The 20,081-nt window shown below is 33.6% G+C and overlaps 1 protein-coding gene across 6 annotated transcripts in view; it reads right to left on the reverse strand.

Annotated features, from left to right (window-relative positions):
- Positions 1-18,591, reverse strand: part of LOC127071721 (uncharacterized) — a 61,509-nt gene extending 42,918 nt beyond the window's left edge. For 2 of the 6 annotated variants that reach the window (XM_051011296.1, XM_051011293.1), the window contains exon 1: positions 17,581-18,591. The gene's annotated coding sequence lies outside the window, so the exon portion shown is untranslated. The remainder of the gene's footprint in view (positions 1-17,580) is intronic. The other 4 variants (XM_051011298.1, XM_051011294.1, XM_051011297.1 and 1 more) reach the window with 4 other exon arrangements.
- Between the last annotated feature and the right edge of the window lie 1,490 nt (positions 18,592-20,081).

A 20,081-nucleotide genomic window follows, 5' to 3' on the forward strand; every position in this document is an offset into this window, starting at 1 on the left:
TATAGTATAGGTGGTTGTGTTCGTTCGTGAAACGATATAACGAAGGATACATCGCAGAAACCTCGTCCCCGAGATACACGATTAGGATTTAGGATCTACAGGATTTAGAGCCTGTAATACCAAACTCGACGTCTGCCGTTGTGGTCGGCTTTGCTATAGATACATACCTACGTGTTATACAGGAGAGTTCTACGGATTACGGTCAAAAGGATAAACAAGAAACTTCTTTTATAAACTGTTATACATTTTCAAGATTATTCTATTATATTTTTTACGTTGGATTATACCTACGAATTTGTCCAACTTTTGTTCCTTAATAACATCCGAAACGTTTTAAAAACTCTAAACCATCGATACTATCGATAAAAAAATATATAACGTTACTATATTCTAGTTACTATAATTAGATATATTATTTTTAGATTATATACTATTCTATATAATGATATTACGTTGGTAGACTGAAAACTCTTGTAACATGATACCTCAAAAAGAAAAAAAAACACGATGAAAAATTTACTGATGGTTCTTGCTAACATGATATTATTACAACACGGTTTCCATATAGCACGATTTAAACTTGGACAACTTTCATACAGTACGGTTTCGTTTAACACAGTTTCGATACAACGTAGAACAAATTAATCGTGTTATATGAAGTTTCTATGTACTATATTGTATATTATTATTACTTTTCTCTCTCTCTCTCTCTCTCTCTCTCTTTGATATTACTAATATTATAACAACTAGTACATAGTATAATAATATACAATGTAATAAACAACAGAGCACTGTACAACAGGTCCCACAATTTTCAAGAATGAAGATCGATTTTAAAAAAGACCAATATTGTCGGTAGCCTAAATTCGAATGCTGATTTTTCCGAATATGTACGTTTATTTTAAGCTCCTTTGCATTCCGATCCATACGAAAGGGTTGCATTATATATCATGTGAAATCCAAGTGTTCGACCCCAATCGAATGCAAGGAGAGAGAAATAGGGATAGAGGGAGAGATAGAAATAGCGAGAGACAGAGAAGGAGAGAGAGAGAGAGGGAGAGAGAAAGGAGTTAGACTAAATGTATTCTAATCGACATATTCTAAGAATAGAATATATCGATAGGTAAATCATCTTACAGATATAACGCATTTATATAATAAATGTTTGTGATACCTAGATCACGTATCACCACACAACAATCCCTCTGTTCATATCTACTGTGTGTACGTGTAAATACGTTTACGTCTTTGTTAAGTTACTGGTTTCGTGCAATTGAAGTTTACATTATCTCACGGAAATTCGTGTCTTAATTATTTGTACGGTGGTTCTCGATTCTCTTCATTATCGATATAATCTATTCGATTCCCTTTTAAATTCACACCACGCTAAACGTTTTGTTTGCTCGAACTATTCGTGTCATATCCGTTCTGTTCCGTCATGGACATGGAAAATACATCGATGAATATACCTATATCATATACATATACATACGTCGAATTAATAACCGACCTCTTCTGTCTTGTAATCCTGTCACACAGGATGTAATGCAACATGTTAAATGACCCCTTCTTAGCTTGGTTCATGCTTCAAAAGTAGGTCGATAACAGTGACAGAATGTCGTGACACGAAACGCGACACGTTCACGATGGAACAGATAAGAAAAGAGAATGAGGAATCTCGAACGTGGATATAAATATATAACGACCTAACTTTTTAATCAATCAACGAGCGACCTTCCATTTTTTTTTTATATCAATCATTGATTTGAAATTGGATTTGACCGGACATTTTCTTCTTCTTTTCTTTTTTTTTTTTAAGACGGTCTTCGATTTAAATTAATTATTACGTCGATCTACGAAATGGCCGAAATTTCATTTGACCGTCCTGGAAAGAAAATAAAAAGAAACGAATACGATTAGAAAACGAGAAAGAGAAAAAAGAAAAATAAGTAGCCTCTTCTCACGATAAAAACAACATTGTCGCAAAACGGAGACAAATTTTTATCTTCTCGTCTTTTAACGATCGTTCAACGATAAGTACGTCCCTGAGAGTTCTCTAGAGGTTTTAGATACAGTATCGGTAATTCCCTTTAAGGCGTACTTTCTCGAGTGAATATATGTGCACAAAATCGCGCCGAAATATATCTTGGTGTACGTTATCGTAACCGTTATCGTTATCGTTATCCTTTCGTTGAAAGAGAGAGAGAGAGAGAGAGAGAGAGAAAGAGAGAAAGAGATAGGGAAAGAGAGAAAGATAGAGAGAAAGTGTTAGAACTGGGATATTATTAACATTACAATGATCGTTATCGCTGATGAAATTTATTTCGAGGTCAACTAGAAAAAAAGAACAGAAGAAATTTATCCCCCATTCACGTATATACAATACTTAAAATGCTTTCAACATTATCACAGCTTTTTATTTTGGATTTTCTATATACATATACATATAAAAAAAAAAAGAAAAGAAAAAATAAGAAAAATATAATTGGTGGATTATTAAATATACTATATTAAATATACTTTTTAGTTAGAAAATTATTCGAATTCGTAGTAAGAACCAATAATTTCAGATTAAACGTCACGTGCGTCCGGTCATAGGCAGAGAACATATTTTACGTAACGTTAAAAGCCCGTAAGTGAATGGATTTATTGTACTCTTGCTTTTTTTTCGGTTCTTCTTTTTTTTCCCTTCTCTCTTTCTCTCTCTCTCTCTCTTTTTGCAAAGGCCACCAGCACGGTTCCACGATAAAATATTGCGCGCGATAGTCGAAACAGCGGAAATGGGCGAGACCTTTAATGGACGCATAAAAATGCGCGTAAACGTGTCGTGCTCGGCGCATTAAGCGATTAGAACGCTCGTTGCCTGTTAACTATCAGCCTCGCCGTTCGCGAATTTTAATTAAAATCGAGATATTCTGGCGTTGGTCTAAGGGCTCTCTCTCTCTCTCTCTCTCTCTCTCTCTTTCTCTTTCTCTCTGTCTCTTTTTCTCTCTCGTCAAAGGGCCTTCATTTAAATATATTCGTAAAGCTCTTTTGATGTTGTCGAGCGGAATTACATCGATAAAGAAAAACATTCATTTCGTTGGAAATAATATATTCGCGTTTATTAAAAAGAATTTAGATATTGTGATTTATATATTGTACAAAATGAATTGTGTCGTTTAAAAAGTGAAATTGAAATTAAAAAAAAAAAAAAGGTAAAAGGTAAAAGAAAAAAAAGGAAGAGAAAAGTTTGTATATAGAAATAACTACAATGTTGACGAGTAAAATTGTTACGCATCGATAAAGGACAAAAAAACATTCGTTTCATTCGATTTAAAATAATATTCATGTATTTAGATACCTGACTTTAATTAAAAAATAAAAGAATTGATTACGGAAATATTTATCGAATGAATTGTTCTATTATTTTCTTCTTTTATTTCCTTTTCCGTTTAAATGACTCGTAACCATATTCGAATTAATTTAACGATTGATGAAAAAAAATTTTTATGTGAAAAGATTTAATAAAGTATATTTACAATTCCATTTAACGTGTTATTTGTCGTTCATAGTAATAGTTAACGAAACGTATCGTCTACTTGTCTTCGATATATTTAATTCAACGCGAAAATTGAATATCGTAAAAATGTCCGTAGCAAAAATTGAGGCGTTATGTATCGTTGTAACATGAATTTAAAAAAGAGAGAAAAAGAGAGAGAGAGAGAGAGAGAGAGAGAGAGAGAGAGAGAGAGAGAATTGCTAGTAGAAGCTATTAGATCGTAGAGATGAATTGACATGTTATAACTCCAGCTTATTGTCCTAAAAAAATTTTGACGAACGTTAATGGCGACCCATATAATTTCTTCATAACTCTCTCTCTCTCTCTTTCTTTTTCTCTTTCTATTTTTTTTTTTTCTTAATAAATATTTCACATTATCATTGAAAGAATTCGCGTAAGTTTCCTTTTTTCTATCGACTAGTAATAAATTTTTTTCCAACGAAATATTGTTTTCAATATTGACTCTTAATATTATTGCTAACGTAGTATTCGATTTAAAAGATCTATGCGTAATAATACGAAATATGGAAACGAAAGTATATAGTTAGACAAAGAGAGAGAGAGAGAGAGAGAGAGAGAGAGAGAGAGAGAGAGAGAGAGAGAGAGAGAGAGAGAGAGAGAGAACTCGCTCGTAAATTTCGTCTCTATCGAGAAAACAGTCCGGTGCGATGCATAAAACTTGAAAGCGCTAAAACATGAGCTCGCGTATGAGCAGTTAGTTCGCGTAACTTATGGCTTACGGTTGGTTTGAACCAGGAAGAGTTTAGTGGTTACTATCGAAATATCGTCTGTCAAAATTTCGAAGCTCGTGTCGACATTTCTGTCGTTGGATGCTGGATTTTCCGATGTTACAAAATATCGATATATAATGTTTCATCTTTGTTTGCTTGAAAACACGTGTTTCTAATATCGCGTACTATATACACAATAAAATATATATGTGTGTGTCTAAATGTTTTATTAGGTTTATTTGTTTCATAGGATTTTTATTATTATTTTTTTTTTTTTTTAAGTATTTTAAGTAACACATAATATACAGTTATCAATGAAATGATGAATGAGAAATTAATATACATATACATAGAAAATATTCAAACGTTTCATTAATGTTTTACAAAGTAATTTAAGTGTCATTTAATATAGACTTCAATGAAATAATGAATGAGAGAAAATAAAAAAAAAAAAAATCCGGAGGTTTCATCAATACTTCAAAATCGTATTATAAATTTATCAATGAAACGAAATTAAATGATGAATGAATGGATGTACCTATATGAATGAATGTCTGTAAAAAAAAAAAAACTAAATATTTAAACGATTCATAGATACATGTATGTTTCATAAATACTACATATTTATACATTAGTCGGAATTTAAAATAATATATTTCTCCGAATATTCTTTAACGAGATATATTATAGATCAGAAATTGGACGCATAATGTTACGATTCTCAGCGAACGAAATGTAATGTATATAAAACAGGTAAGATAAGTCTTTCTCCATTGGAACAGGTGTCATGATTTGTCGGATATGCTTTTCTCTAGCGCGTGTAAACGCGGATCGTGTGTTCCCCATTCAAACATCCTCGACAACGTCTCGTGAGTTCGAGTCAATTCTACTTTTCTGTCAGTCTCTCTCTCTCTCTTTCTCTTTTTCTCACTCTTTTTCTCTATCTCTATCTATCTCTTTATCTCTTTCCTCTCTCTCTCTCTCTCTGTCCTATTCTTTCTTTTTATAGTCAAGAGAGTCATCCTGAATTCTTTCCTTGCTGCAAAGTCGAAGAAGCAAACGTTGCATTTTCTATGAGCAAATCGAAAGATAGTTAAATGTGTTTGGATATGTTTCGTTTTATCAATGAAATTTAGATCGAAGCAATAATAGATTTCTATTATTCGAATTCAATTTCTTTTGATTTTTCTTTTTATCTTTTCCTTCCTACTTAACAAGCAAGATCGATTAATTAAAAAGGAGAATTTCGTGGTAAAGTTTAATAGTCCAAATAATAGTGAAATTCATATTTTTACTTTATTATGTTATACCATGTTATGCTACTTGTTAACCGCAAGATAATAATACGGCAAACATAAAAATGAACATTATTGTGCAGCGAGTTTACCGTACGACTCGAATCACAGCCTCTTAACCGTAGTGCAACAGCTTGCCACGATAACGAGCAACTACGACCAACCATTTCGCCAAATTACATTTTATAAGAGGAAACGTGTGTGTATTTGTTTGTGTGTGTGTGCCCAACATAAATATTTTCTTAAATCTTGATAAAGAAGAAAAGAAAAGGATAATAAAAGAAAACAAAATAATAGACAAAAAAGAAACAAAAAAAGAAACCAGAAACGTAATCTGCTTTTTCAATGAACTATATTTTTAATGAACCAGTAAAACGATAACTTATTCTTTTTTTTTATTTTTCTCTCTCTCTCGTATATAAATAATCACTACAACAACGAAAAATGGAAAATACGATATTCGAAAGGATTTTAACGAGAGATAAAGAGAGAGGGAGAGAGAAAGAAAGAGAATGCAAATGAGTTGTGAAAAATGTTACGTTGTAATTACATAAAAAGAATTGATGTTCTTTTTTTTAGCGTTTCTAACGATCATCAGTTAAATTACTTTCTTCTAATGCATATATATATATATACACACACCCACACACATAAAGATGATTGTTAAGAAAGTTGCGTAGCAAATTGAAACGTTGGACACTAGGTACTGATCATTTGCATCTGATTATCATACTACTTTCGAGTTTTATCGCGGCTATGTAAAAGAAGAGTTACGTTCAAAGTGGCTATTTCAAAGTAACTCGCAGTTGAAACTTAGGTACTACCTTAGGTACTAGAGGGTTAAGCTGGCTATAGAAAGAGAGAGAGAGAGAGAGAGAGAGAGAGAGAGAGAGAGAGAGAGAGAGAGAGAGAGAAAGAATGAGAGAAAGAGAAAGAGAAAAAGAGAGAAAGAAAAAAAAAGAAAGAAAGAAAGAAAAGGAAGAAAAACATAAGAAATGACGTTCTTTAAACTCCGACATGCGATAAAGACTCTAATTTAGATCTACTTCGATAATCCGCATTGGGTAGTTTCCTATCGAATGGAAAATTCGAATTTTACTTTGCATCGGCACAAACAATGGCTAGGTACATACCATACGTATTATACATACATACGTACATATATATATATACATACAAAACCGTCGAATATCTAATAAATTTCTCGTCGAAATTATACGCTGTCAATATGCAATCGCGACGAATTTTGAGAAGGGAAAATTTATTTTCGGCTTTATTTTCGAGAGAATATATGGAGACGAGAAAACAAAGAAGAAAAAAAAAGAAAATAAAACACAGAAAATGAAAACGAAAAAAGAGACAAAAAAAGAAATACAAAAAATCGCTGATTTTCGGTAGAATAGATTGATTGTAAGGTTTAGAAAAATGGCGGCTGAAAGCTTTTTTATCCGGCGAGCCAATTATTCGAAAGTTCGTTTTTAAAAATGTTCAACAAACGGATATAGGACGAATGTCCCTACGATGCATCGACGATCGATCGATCGGGTCTACCGATGATTCGCTCGGTTAGCGGTCGGTATCGGTGTACACTATTTTCTCTCTTCTCTTCATCCCTCTCCTCTCTTCTTCAACGAGTAGTAGAGTACGAGTCTCCTACTCCTCTTTCCACGTAACGTGCCACGACCGGTCATTGAACGCTTTGTGTATCCTGACTCGATATCCATTATCGAGATGGACAAACGTACTATACGAGACGAGCTCAATCCGAACGGATTACCGGTTACAAACCAGTTTACTTCCAGGATTTCCTACGAACCTTTATTCGATAATGATGGACCAATCATTTCCGTCTGGAATGTTGGGACATATATCAATATACGTCTATTAGTATCATAAATTTTAAAACACCAACCGAGTGGATTACATCGATCTAACGTCGTGATAACAAATTAAATCTATTCCTTGTAAATATAGACTGGGTCAAAAGTTCACAAACTATGCTTCACAAGTTACCAAGTTGTATTTTTGGAACCAATAGAAAATAGAGAAGTTGATCTAAAAAATATAATGATTGATCTTTACGATCATCTAGTAGATATAATGGAATAATCTGTAATAATGATATATGTATTTATGTTCTTTTATCTAGTAGATTTGAAGCAACCTGTACTATATTGCGATTATCTCGATTCTAAAACTTGTATCAAACTATATGAAATCAAATAAAAATTTAACGAGGTATTCACTTCCAGGATTTCCTAGGAAGACTTTATTCGGTAATAATGGACTAATCGTTTCCAACTGGGATGCTGCGACGTGTATCAACGTATATCTACTAGCATCGTGAATTTTACAATATAAACCGAGTGGATTACATCGATCTAACGTTTGTTATCATGATAACGAATCAAATCATTCCCTTATAAATATAAATTGAATTAAAAGTTACCAAGCTTGTAGTTTCACAATTTGTAAGAAAGATCGGCCTGTAAAGTAATTGATTTTTACTATCATTTAGAAAGTTTTCAGTCAATCCGTATAATATTACAATTATTGATTCCGATAGCAATGTGAAATCGAATGGAAATGCGAGATGCTGTTTACTTCAAGGAAGCTTCGTTCTATTATGATGGACCAATAATTTCCATCTGCGATACTGCGACGTGTATAAATGTATAACGACTAGCATCATGAATTTAAAAATATAAACCGAGTGGATTACATCGATCTAACTTTGTTATCGAGATAACAAATCGGGAAAAAAGGGAAAATGAATTTAAAAAGTAATTGATTTTTATGAACATAGAGAAAGTTTCGAACTACTCTGCATAATATTACAATTACCGATTCTGATATTTGTATTTAACGATGTGAAATCGAATGGAAATGTGAGAAGCTGTTTACTTCCAGAACTTCCTACGAAGCTTTGCGCTCTAATGATGGACTAATTATTTCCGTCTGCGATGTTACGATCTGTTACTATCTGTATCCATGGGTGTTACTATCACGAATTCTAAAATAGAAAATTATTGGAGATTTAACGTCGTTATCGCGATTATAATAATCGAAAGTAATGATTAATCTTGTGAATATAATAACAGTAATATATTTAATGTTTAGTCGAACGAAAATGTTATATTCGTTAAAAATTACACGGTACGTATGAAAAGTCGGACAAAGATATATGCAATAGCAATAGAAAAGGTATGACACAGACGGTGGTATCGTTGTTGCTGATTTCATTGGTTACCTGGATACAAGCGGAATTTCTAATAAGGTCAGCTTGACGTTACATAGAGATTCTCCCGGTGAACAGATGTACGGAATATGCTCCGACTTGTTAACGAAATTCTGACCAACTGTAATTGGAAACATCGTAGATTATATGTATCTATGTACGTGTCCGTTTTTCGACGTAACATCTGTGAAATTTTCATTTATTTTCCTCCACGATATTCCAAGTACTTTTTCTTGCTCCCATAGCCATGAATTTTGACGAATCTATGAAAATACGTTCGAATAATCAGACTCGTTGATTATTTCTTCGAATTCTTCGACATTTTTCATTTTCAATCATTTTCTTCTCTTCTAGAATATGAAAGAAGAGCGATTACAACGTAGCGATATACGTATCTTCAATTATCTCGTCAAAATTTCACACATATATAGATATGTCTAGGTACATACATACGTATTCATGTGGTTACCTATAATAGTACAATCTATGTTTACTCGATGCCCGCATGGCAAATAGATGCTTATATAAGTACGATTAAACTTTGCATTCGATCTACTCCCATTTCTGGATCTATATATTCACTCATATAAAGTATATTCATAATTACCTTCAGGACAATTATATTTCCATACTAATATCATCTTTTAAACGTTAAATAATAATTTATAGGAAAGGATATTTCTAAAATTAGGTAAAACGTCGTATGTCTCGTATGAATTCGAAAGAGAAAGAGAGAGAGAGAGAGAGAGAGAGAGAGAGAGAGAGAATGAGTGAAAAGATAGATGAAGCTTCAAAAAAAAAAAAGAAAGAAAGAAAGAAAGAAAGAAAGAAAAAAGAAAAAAAAAGGAAAGAAAAAGAAATATAGAGTATTCACCGTGAAGGTGAAAAAGGAAAATGGTCCCAGGTCTAAAGTTGAAGGTAATGGGTTGGTTAACGATACATATGTATGCGCGTAAGTACATAGATATACCAAAATACATATGTATATCGAGTTGGTTCCATTTAAGTTGCCACAAGGACGATACGCATCCAGTAAAAGTACGCGAAGTCCCCGAGGACTCTCCGAAAATGGGGAAGCACTTTCGAGGGTGTCCGTAACGAGGTGGCACTGGGTGCTAACCACGGAATTAACCGAAACTCACCCCCAGCTATGCTAATGATCGTCCTGGTTAACTCCCTCTGTGAACACAAAGTTCTACTTGGAACTTTCTATTCTACCTCTTTCTCTCTCTCTCTCTCTCTCTCTCTTTCTCACGGATTCTACCAGGTTCATCAATTCTTACGATTACGATCGCGTTCTCCCATCGTTTTAAGAGATATATATCTCTTATTCTATACATCGTACTTCTAATTCTAAATGGGAAGATTTCTATTTGATAATTATGATGATAGATCCATGATTAGTTAATATATATATATATATATATATATATATATATATATATATATATATATACATATACACGTGTACGTGTATGTAATACGTATTTATTGTCTGTACCATGTTATTTCGGTATATCAGTGAGATTATCAAATATTTATTGAAGTAATTTGGTTATGGTTTTCAGAGATAACGAAATAAATTGCAAATGTGGATTTAAAATGTATCATTGATGACCTAGTTAAATCGATTCCAGAGATTTGCCTTTCCTTTTGGGAATTCTATCAGATAAATCTGATTGGAAATCAAAGGAAAATATGTAGTATAAAAAGTTGCTTTGATCGGACCGATGAAAAGTTTACATGTACGTAGATACAATCGTGCTAGCGTGTATACGTTTAATTTAGAAAATAACTATTTTCACCAATGAATTCCAACAAACGAATTCGAAATAGTAAAGCCGGTTGGTCACTATCTCTAAGAAGAAAATAAATTAGTAAATAAAAGTTGAATTTCGTCGTAAAAACCAGATAGGTCAACCGTACATGGTTTATTTCCCTTTACGAGAACCAACGAGATGTTCCGTAATGGACCACGAAGATATTTGCCATGGGATCCGTGTGCTGAGTTAGCAGGACATTGATTCAGTACCTGTAATAAGGTACGTCGTAGAATCGACGCTTCGACTTTGAGTAAATTCCATGCAGGAGGTTTCGCGAGACTTTGATAAATTTACATTTACGAAGATACTCAGTTAACGCTTGGTTAGTCTTGTTTCTTTAGCACGATATCAATTTCGTTTGAGTCAGTAAATGTAAATTTATCTTAAGTTATTACATATCTCGCGCGAAGAAAAGAAAGAATCTTATCGTGGCAAAATTATATATATATATATATAAAATCATGTACATAACATATGATCGTTCGTAAACTATTTATGGTAATCATTTGAGAAAGATAAAAATCTCCGATTCCGTTTACCTTTCCTTAGGGATTGCTAAAGTTTCGTACGTAGGTAGAGACACGTGGCTTACCATTTGTTCCGCATATCCCCCTCTAATAGATCGAAAGGGTGATAACGTCGTTTATGAGTAGTAACGTATGAACGTTTTATGCGGATCCATTATCATTATTATCATTAATGTTCCGAAACAAGAATATAACGTGAGGAAAGTTATTCGTTAAAAGAAATATGCAAAAGAATATTATTCATTCGATGAAAATTCTCATTTATCTCCTTCCAATTTCGTTCTATCGAAGAAAATTTTAAAACAAGAAAAGAAGAAGAAAAAGAAGAAGAACAAGTTTTCGTAGAAGTTCTCGTTTATTAAACGTCGAAGCTTCAAAGCTGCGATAGGATCGATTCTCATTCACGGTGAGATCGAAGAGTGTTATCTAGGACATAGTTCTCCCAGCGGTGTGGTTTTTGGATAGTCGGTCAGTGACTGTGGAAGATAGTCCGTTGAGGATACCGTGTGAGGTATACGATCTAGATTCTCTGGTATATACCCTTCTTCTATTAGAAAGGATCTCGTTTTGGTGTGGCTGAGCTAAGGGATAACCTGTACTGCGCTTGGACCAGCCCTGTTCGCGGCTCGAGAGAGATGAAGAGAGAGAGAAAGAGAGATAGATAGATAGATAGACAGAGATAGAGATAGAAATAGAGATGAAATAGATAGAGATAGAGATAGAGATGGAGAGAGAGAGAGAGAAGTACGAAACTCGAGGAAATGGAATATTCCACTTCGTGGGTTATTGGACAAATGAGGAGTCCTCCGGCAGGAAACGACGAGTTAGTACAGCAACTTGCTGGGGAGAGACTACGGCACGCATAGTTGCGGCGGATTCATACAAGTTCAGAAAATCGAATGGAGGAACGTGCAAGTTATTCTCCGTTTGCTCTTTTGAAACAATTCGACGTACTTAAGTATTACACGTTAAACCCGAATAAGGACGGATCTGTGATTCGTTCTTCTTATGTTAATGACGATCCTTTTAACGATTCTAACGACGTATTGAAATATTTGGAATAAATTCAACGTCGGTATGCTGTTAACAGGTGAATTTCTGAACGATCGTCATTGAACGAAGGAATGAAAAGTCTCTTCGAATATTCATTGAGTTAACCCGCTAAAGAGAGGTGTGTGTGAGAGAGAGAAAGGAAGAAGGGGGTGAGAGGGATGACTAGATGAGGGACGATAGGAGAGGAGGGATATAAGATAGAAGAGGGAAAAGGAACGCAATTCGAAGCGCAGATGTCGAGACGTCGAGAAGTCGAGTGTGCGATTCTTTTCGAGTGGGGTGGGCGCGGGAAGGGGTGAGTCGCGACTTTTTACGACTTTCCACTGCAAAACTTGCATTTCTTTGCGTTGCATAGAAGGTCGAGAAAGTATGAAAGAGAAAAGAAAAGAAAGACTAGTAGGGGGTGGCTGAAGAGGGGTGGGGGAGGGGAAGGAGTAAGGTCTACACCAAACGACGACGAACAAGAAGAAGAAGAAGAAGAAAAGAAGAAAAGAATAGGAAAAGGAAAAGGAAAAGGCTCTCGTCTGGAGTTTTATATTCAAATTTCCTACGGTCGAGCTATCCTCTAACTGTGGTCGCCACGTTCTAAACCCCGACTGGCCGTTTCAAGAAGAAGAAGAAGAAAAAGTAATGCGAGCAAGATCCACAAGATTTCCGTGGACCCTCCATGTTTTGTTTCCCAAACTCTCTCTTTTTCTCTTTTTTTTTTCTTTCCTTTTTTCTTTCTTTTCTCTCTCTCTCTCTTCTTTATCTTCTGGTACCTTCTGATCGTGAGTTTTCTTCGTATTCGATAGAAAACTGCTAGGGATCCAAAATTCAAGGATTCTGAAAGTCGACGCAGATGTGACTGGAATATTTTCTTTTTTTTTTTGTTTTCATTTTTTTATATAATGTATATATATACTTTTTTGTTTTGTTCAATTTTCTTCAATTTTATTTTAGAATTGTTTTGAAATTTGTTTTATTCTTGTATTACTATGTATTTATTTATTTATTTATTTATTTATTTATTTATTTATTTTACTTCTTTTTATTATAAAACATTGGAAATAAATATTCGATGTTCCTTATTTTTCTGTAGATATCAGAATCCCTATAAAATAATACTCACGTTTACGTAGAACATAATATATATTTTTGTTACGGTTTTGTTTGTTTGTTTTCTTTTTCTTTTTTATTTATACTTATTCCTTTGCTGAATTATTACATGAAACCTTTTTATTTCGATATAACGAAAAAAAAATTTGTTGCCACAAGTACATATTTTTTTATATTTTCATATGACGTACGTTATCAGTATGAATTTTTTATCATAATTTATACACTCGTTCTGTCGTTTTTTACATTTGAAATATTACCATTTGGATGCGACGAATAAACATTTTTTCTCAATAAATTTTCTCCGCATCTATTTCCGTATAATGCAAATCGGTTGAAACGACGATCGTTAACTTTTGTTCTTAAATAAAGGACTAATTAGTCTTCTGCACGTAATACGTACAGTATCAAAGAGTAGTTGCCCTTTTAAATGATGAAAATAGCAATAGTTCGCGGTCGAGGCGAATTCAACGTGTAATTAAATTCTAAGGAAGACGGACGGAGAATTAAGCTGTTTACTTTGCGTCTCTCGTTTCTGTGACGAGAGACGAACGATATAGCGTTAGAAGGGATTACTCAGTCGATGATAGCTGTTAAATGTTCGTTACTCGAGCGAATATTCAATGAAAATTGACGAAGGGATAGAAGAAAGGAGGATATGTGAAGGGTTTAGAAACCCCATTTATTTTACATTTAGCTTTGTCCCGCTTTTATGTTGAAGATGATACTGGTTCGAATTCAATCTTTCTCTCTCACACTCTTTTTTCTTGTTCCATATAGCTTATGCATCGAGTAACGTGAATATATAGATTTCGCTCTTACTTACGTTGAACATTTCTCATGTAAAATGTCGTCAGGTGATTTCACGTAACATCGTACAAGTGAAATTTGCACACGTTACATTTGCATGTTGACGAATGTTTCCTTGCGTAACTTACATGTTTGTATATGTATATATATATATATATATATATATATATATATATATATATATATATATGTATGTATATGTATATGTATATGTATATGTATATATATATATATAAACACACAAATACTGAATACGCACACACATATTATCTCTATTTCTATTTCTATCTCTATCTCTATGTCTATCTCTATTTCTATCTCTATCTGTTTCTTGATTATAATTTCAAATGAGACAAGAGAATTCACGCAGAGCATGATTATTAAAATTATTTGTTACTTGTAGTACGATTTGTTTTTTGCGAATTTCAATGGATTTGTGAGATATACTTTTGTTTAACGAGAAAATTGGCATATAAAAGAAGATATAGAAGTTATGTATTTTTCTTTTTTTATTTTGTTTTCTTTCTTTTTTATATATATATATATATGTAAAAAAAAATTGGTTAAAATGAATGTTCGACGCAATTGGTATCGCCCCGTTGAGAGAATTTTTGTGAGAGGAAGAGAGAGAGAGAGAGAGAGAGAGAGAGAGAAAGAGAAAGAGAGAGGAAGAGAAATCTAGTCACGTAGCGAATGTCGGACGGTTATTAAATCGAACGACACTTTCGGGTCAAATCATTTATATTTCGCGGCCTCTTTTTTCTCTGTCAAGTAACGTAAAATGGTTTGAGGATCGATCGTTATGAAATTTACAACGGATACATGAGTTTATGTCGATATGCACGTGAAAATATTGTGGAAATATAAATTTGTATAACGTTTGTTCTTAAAATGGTCTATTAAAAAAAAAAAAGAAAAAAAAATAGAAAAGTATTTAATCGATCAATAAAATAACGTCAAAATTTCTGATAAAAAATACTACTGTCGTTTATTTAGATATAAAATATATTGAAATTTATTTTCATTAAGATATATTCTTTCTCATTATTCACGTATAAAATAAAAAAAATTTCGATACAAAAAAAGTACTATATAGTATTATTTATTCAGAGATGAGATATCAAATATTTGTTCGATGCAAATTATTACACAATATTGTTCATTATTCATATAGATAAAAAAATATGTAAAAAGTTCCGACATCACTTATCGGCCAATTCAATCGAATAAAATAATAAAAAAAAAAAGGGAAAAAAGAAGAGAAAGAAAAAGAAAATAAAGACATAAGAACTTCAGTCGAATCTTGCGAATGTCAAATAATATTCATTCATTAAAGTTAGGATAAATGTAACAGTAGTAAACTTTATGACCGGAAATGTACAATGAATGTCTAATTAAAAGTGCCGCAGTAAGTTGAGAGAATAATTAGAGAGAGGGGTTGTAAAATCGTGGTAGGTTTTCTTTTAACCGTTAGACTATACCGAACTCGTTAACGATTTCTACGGCAGTTAACTCGTTGATTACTATGACGATTAAAAATCTACAAGTAAGTTCTTGATTGCACTCTTCTTTTCCTATTCTTTCGTTAGTGTAACGAGGTAGGTACTTTCAACATTATTTTCAACGAAAATGTGGCGCTGGTCCATACGTAATTGGACTACCCATTATTTTTCCCGAGCTTCGTTCGTCGTACCGCAGTAGCAGTTACAGTTACAGTTACAGTTGCAGTAGCAGTAGCAGTTACAATTGCAGTTGCAGAGAGATATTTTCTTCTTGGCTCTCCAGTCACGGCACGTATCGTACGGAACGTCGTTAGAAAAATTCCCACGTTAATCTACGATGTTACAACGTACCATCGCGATATATCTTGACGTCTTTATCCACGAACTAAGAACGTTTTTGATAGCTCCAAGCAACCTCTGAGGTGGCGGCAAGCACGACTACTTAAAATATTTTTTTTTTTCTTTTCTTTTCTTTTCTTTTTTTTCTTATTCCACTTCTACTTACTCTTCTTCTCTCACGAGTAATAAATCTGCATACGTTGGCTTGTGCTTTCCTTGGTTGCTTGCTTGCTCGTTTCTCCTCCTCCTCCTTCTGACTCGTGACTCGTCCCAAAGAAATTTGTCACGGTCGTTCTTTCATTTTGCTTTTCACGTCACGACAAAGAATCTCTACCCTTTCGAACCCATATTTGCTTTTTAGTGATCGATAATTTCTCATATCTCTCATCCTCATTCCACTTAGACTCGAACACTTCATTTTTCTTCTTGGCCACACTGCTTGAGCAACCCTCTGTGTGACCCTTACGTGCTGTGAGGATTCTAAACGTCTTTTAAATGGAAAGGAAGTCGTGGTGAGGGATGAGCGGTAAGGGGTGAGAGTGAGGATTTGGCGGGTGGGGGTGGGGCGTGAAGAGGAATGAAAAAGCCATAATTCAACTTCTACGTCGAAGTCGAATCTCTCTACTCAGGGAACTTAAGTTTCCTTTGATGCCTTCGAACTACTTCTATTGAGACGACAGGATTTTCGATGTCTTCAAATTACAGACATTCTAACTTGGCAGCGTGTAAACTTTAATAACAAGAGTGATAGAGAAAGAGAGCGAGAGAGAGAAAGAGAAGAACATGTTATTCTAATTTATTCCAAATTTCTTCATAATTCGAATCTACTGTCTTGTTAATCTTCAGTTAAATTTAATCCTTAAACATCATCATCAAAAGGAATTACTTTAGCGAATACAATTTCATTTTATAATATTTGTTTGTAATTTCAGTAATCAATAAAATCCAAACAAAAATGTAATAAAATATATGTATTATTATTCTTATCGTTCTTATTATTATTATTATTATTATTATTATTATTATTATTATTATTATTATTATTATTATTATTATTATTATTATTATTATTATTATTATTATTATTATTATTATTATTATTATTATTATTATTATTATTATTATTATTATTATTATTATTATTATTCGATATTAATAATATTAAAAAAGCAATATTTTTTTTAGTACCAGCTAAAATTTTATAAGCTTTGAAGAAAAAAGAGTTACCTTTCGATCTATAAATTCGTATAACCAAGTGTGATCGAACCAACAATCATAAATTTTTCTGATTTCAAACTTTCCTTTTCCTTATCCCTATACACCGTACTTCGAGTTATTACAGACTCATAATAGTATCGATCGAATTTAAGGAATTGTTGCAGAATGAAAAGTGTCGAATAGACGGAAAAGTTTAACTTTGCTTTCAAATTTTCTTTTTTTCTTTCTTCTTTTGGTTCCTTTTCCTTTTTACTTTTTTATTTTATTTTATTTTATTTTTTTTTTTTTTATATTTTTCTTTTCATTCGAGTGAGATCTCAGAGAATGAAATTTTGCGACTCGAAGTTCGGTTTTTTAAAAGATTTCAAGTACGTACTCGTTTATTGAGTACACTCGATCGCTTACCTCTGTAAAAACGTTTCCTTTGTATTTTTTATCAATAAGTTTTCTTCTTAGTTGTTGTTCCTGTTATTGTTATTATCGTTTTTTTGCTTGTTTGTTAGTTTGTTCGTTTGTTTTTTCGCTCTTGTTGCTCGATGTCCTTGTTCGACCTTTTCGATACAGCTAATACGCGTGAACGCGTTACTTCCTATTACGTGTATATGGATCAATGCACGATTTAATTTTGATTCGGCTATTACTTTCAAGATAGATCCGATTGGATTCACGTTAATTATTTGTTAACACGGATCGGCCCATATTATCGACGCACTTGAAATTACTCGAACGTATTTAGCAACGAAATGATTAATCTATTATCGAAAGGAGTTAATTACAGTATATCTCCTATTACGCACGGTTGATTATATTACCTGTAACATGGACAACACGTTCTAATATACACTTTTCATCGAAAAAACTAAATCTAATTTCATTAGATCGTCTATAGATGTATAGAGATATATCGAAACGAGGGAAGAGAAAAAAAATAAAAGAAAAAAAGCTGCAAGGAGTGAAAAAATCTTGCAAAAAGTGTTTCGAGTTAGAAAGAACTAATAAGAAAAAAAAAGTCGCAAGGATAGATAATTCCCTTCAAATTTTGTTGTTTTTACGATAGGCCGGAAAGATCGTTCGTCGTGAAAAAAAAAGAAACAGAAATGAGACACGATAAAAAATGAAAACTAAACAAATCTAATCAATTAATCGAATCAATCGATTAACTAACGAATAAGATATGAACACGAAACAATGAAAAATCTTTTCTTTTCTTTTCTTTTCTTTTTTTCTTCAATCAATTTCAAGTATCAGTATCCCGAAGTATCGATCGAACAATCGTATAAAGTTCGTGAATCGGGTTGGAGGGGATTCGCGAAAGTTAAGTAGTTTGCTATCGAATAGTCGAGTTTAAGTATTCCACATGAAAAGCGAAACGAAGTGAAGCGAAGCCGCGCGTATCGGGTTCGCACAACGACTGAGGATTCGTTCCTATTTTCTGACGCCTGCGCCCTACTAAATACCGACACGAAGCTACGGCCCTGCCGCGCATATCCCGCGCTTTTCGTTCTCTCTTACACTCTCTCTGTCTCTCTGTCTCTCACTCTCTCTCTCTCTTTCTCTATCTATCTCTCTTTTTTTTATGCCTGTCTATCTCTATCTCTTTTCACTTTTATCTTCTTCCTTTTCTTTGTCTTCATCTCTTCTATTCTCTTCTATTCTCTTCTCACCTCTTTTATTCTGTTCTCACGTTTACTATTTCAGAAACGCCTTCTTTTCGGAGCCTCTTGCGTTTCTAACGGATTGGCAGTGAAATCGGTGGGGTCAGCATTTTCACATTGGTTCACCGCCGGATTAAAAGCTTCCTCGGTTGCGACAAGAGTCAGCATCTTTTTCTAACCAATATTTCACGCCATTACACACCATTTCCCTGCAATTAAGATCCGAAAAATTTCGGAAAAAGAGAAAGAGAGAGAAGCATAACCCCACGTTTTATCGTACTCATTTTTTTTATTGTAATTTACTGGTCCTATCTCTCTCTCTCTCTCTCTCTCTCTCTCTCTCTCTCTCTCTCTCTCTCTCTCTCTCTCTCTCTCTCTCCCTCCCTCTCTTTTTCTCTCTTTCTTACTCATTAAGCTCGTATGCCTATGTTCCATTTTTCGAATGAAATTCTCTACCGACCAACTTTTTTACAGGGAAATAAAGTAGAGACAAACGTGTGGAGAGAAAGAGAATTAGAAAAATTTTTGGTCCCCTTTCTAATTTTCTTTCTTTGTCACGGAGTTTCCTCTAATCTAGCTAGAGGGACAAAGAGCAAAGGAATAAACGCGTTTACCGATTCGAAAGAAAACTTTCTCGTATCCATTTGTAACTTAAGAGAGAAATTTCCTTTTTTTTTCTCCTCTCCCTTCATTTTTTTCTTTGAAAGACGATGCATGTAAGTAACAACGATGCAATATTATTTTCGTTCGTATTCTTTTGAGTTTCAATCTCACGTTACATTTCTTCTTCGAGAGAAGACACATACGTAGGTGTATACGACGAGAGAATTCTTCACGCTATATCCACGAAGAATTCTTCTTAATGCCCTTCGATCCGACTGTTTTTATTCTATAACTCTCTTTCTCTTTCTAGTCTTTCACAGGGCAGTTCGCTCGACCTTTCATCGACTCGCCAGGGTAAATGCATTCTCCCGTTACTCGAGCACCTTAACTTCTTCTTCTTCTTCTAGTCCATTCTTCCGCTCCACTTTTACTTCTTCCGTAAAAACGTTGGACTTTTCTGGTAAAAGGCAGGCTTACCAAACGCGCAATCTCTCTCTCTCTTTCTCTCTCCTTATTCTTTCTCCTGGATGAGAGGATAAAGAAATACTGTTTGAAAAGCTGACAAACGAGATCTATTCTTTTAAAGTAACGACGAATAGTAACTTAAGTTTTATCTAATTTAAAAGGTCTTCTCTGTGTTCTTTTTTG

Source organism: Vespula vulgaris, chromosome 23, assembly GCF_905475345.1.
Source record: "Vespula vulgaris chromosome 23, iyVesVulg1.1, whole genome shotgun sequence".
Lineage (NCBI taxonomy): Eukaryota > Metazoa > Arthropoda > Insecta > Hymenoptera > Vespidae > Vespula > Vespula vulgaris.